This window comes from Mastomys coucha, unplaced genomic scaffold (assembly GCF_008632895.1).
Source record: "Mastomys coucha isolate ucsf_1 unplaced genomic scaffold, UCSF_Mcou_1 pScaffold22, whole genome shotgun sequence".
Classification (NCBI taxonomy): domain Eukaryota; kingdom Metazoa; phylum Chordata; class Mammalia; order Rodentia; family Muridae; genus Mastomys; species Mastomys coucha.
In genome coordinates, this window is record NW_022196905.1 from 20,589,593 (window position 1) to 20,592,094 (window position 2,502).

Sequence of the window (2,502 nt, forward strand, 5' to 3'; positions counted from 1 at the left end):
GAAGAAAAACCTTACACCACATAATAATAAAAATATTAAATGTACAGAACAAATAAATAATATTTAAAGCCTCCAGGGAAAAGGGACAAGTAACATATGAAGGCAGTCCTATTAAAATTATACCCAACTTCTTAACAGATACTCTAAAATCCGTGTGAGCACGATGTCTTACAGTTTGTAAGACACAAGTGATACCAACCCAGACTGCCATATCAAACAAAGCTTTATATGGAGAAAAATTATTCCATTACAATATCAAATTTAAATAATATCTATTCACAAATTCAGTCCTAGAGAAGATACTGGGAGGAAAACTCCAACCCAAAAAAGTTAACTACACCCAAGGAAAAAATAAATGAATAATTTCACACCAGCAAAACTAAAAGAAGAATATACACACATAAGAAAACACACACACACACACTGACACCAACAACATCAAAATAACAGGAATTAACAATCATTGCTATTTAGTATCTCTCAACATTAATGGGCTTAATTCTCCAATAAAAAGACACAAACTATCGGAATGGATATGAAAACAGAATACAAAAGACATACCTCAACATCAAAGATAGATATTATCCCAGAGTAAAGGACTGGAAAAAGGCCTTTCAAGCAAATGAACTCCAGAAGTAAGCAGGAGTAGCCATTCTAATATCTAATAAGATAAACTTTTAACCAAAATTATTTAAAAGAGATGGAGAAGGAGGACTTTCATTACTCATCAAAAGACAAACTCCCCCAAGATGATGTCTCAATTCTGAATATCTATTTCACAAATGTAAGGGCACCTACATTTGTAAAGGAAATATTACTAAAACCCTACATATCAAACCCCAAAAATTTATATAGGAGACTTTAATACTCCCCGCTTACCATGGACAGGTCATCCAGACAGAAACTAAATAGATAAACAATGGAACTAACAGAAGTTATGACTCAAGTGGACCTAAAGTATATATAGAGAACACTTCATTTGCACACAAGAGAATGTATTTTTTTTTCAAATTGCACCATGTTTCTCAAACATTGTTAGATTTAATTACTAACTTTTTGAGGAAAAATGTATATCTATGTTCATAAAGATAATTATGTAATACTCTCTCTCATGATTTTCTGAATTGCTTGTTTCGGGATTTGTTTGGCCTCGGTAATCAGTTTAATCAGAATAATCCCTCAGAACCAGTGGCGGGTTGACCCATTGTTCTGGGCCTCTAGTCCCATTCTGGACATGGAGAATGCAAACATAAGCTTTGCTCACCTCTTGCAGCCCATCCGGGATCTCACTGAGAACTGGGAGGTGGACGTGGAGGCACAGCTGGGCGAGTATCTGGAGGAGCTGGACCAGACCCGCATTTCTTTTGATGAAGGCAAAACCACAGTGAACTTCATTGAGGCAGCACTGTTGATCCAGGGCTCAGCCTGTGTCTATAGTAAAAAGGTGGAGTACCTCTACTCGCTGGTCTACCAGGCTCTCGATTTTATTTCTGACAAGAAGCGAGCCAAGCAGCTCTCTTCAGTGCAGGAAGATGGGAGCAACCGGGCTGTCAACTTGAGGGGGACTCCCTGTGAAACAGAGGATGAGTTCCTGCCACTGGACGGCTTCCCCGACTCCCGGGCTAATGTTGATCTGAAAAATGACCGGGTATCTAGTGAGCTGCCCATGATGCCCCTTCTGCCCATGGCCCTGGTGGCCCCTAATGAAGTGGAAAAGAATATGAGGCCCTTGTATAGCTTCTCAGCACCTCCTGGAACATTCTTCAAAACTGAACATATTCTCAGCCACCAAGCAAGTCTCAACATATAAAGAAGATTTAAATAAGTTCTGGTATCTATCAAACCACCATGAATTAAAGCTGTACTTCAACAACAGAACCAACAGAAAGCCTACAAACTCATGAAAAAATCAAGAAATCCATACTCAATGGCCACTGGGTAAAGAAAGAAATAAAGAAAGAAATTAAAAAGTGTTAAGATTCAATGAAAATGAAGGAACAATAAACCCAAACCTATAGGACACAATGAAAGTTAAGAGGAAAGTTCATAGCACAAAATGCCCTCATAAAAAAGTTAGTGACATCTCATATTAGTGACTTGATATCACACCTAAAAGCTTTAGAACAAAAAGAAGCAAACACACCGAAGAGGAGTAGATGAAAGGGAATAATATCAGGGCTGAAATCAATAAATTAGAAACAAAGAGAACAATACAAAGAATCAATGAAAACAAGAGTTGGTTCTTTGAGAAAATCAGCAAGATAAACAAATCCTTAGCCAAGCTAACTAAAAGACACAGAGAAAATATCTCAATTAATAAAAACAGAAATCAAAAGGGAAATATAACAACAAACACTTAGAAAATCCAAAGAATCATTAGGTCTTACATCAAAAAATTGTATTCCACAAAATTGGAAAATGTAAATGAAATGAACAATTTTCTTAATAAATACCACATACCAAAACTAAGTCAATATCAGGTAAAAAAAATATAAGTAAGAT

At 36.4% G+C, this 2,502-nt stretch overlaps 1 pseudogene; it reads left to right on the top strand.

The window, feature by feature from the left end:
* Positions 1–1,204: 1,204 nt before the first annotated feature.
* Positions 1,205–1,810, top strand: LOC116071072 (annotated as a pseudogene).
* Positions 1,811–2,502: the final 692 nt, after the last annotated feature.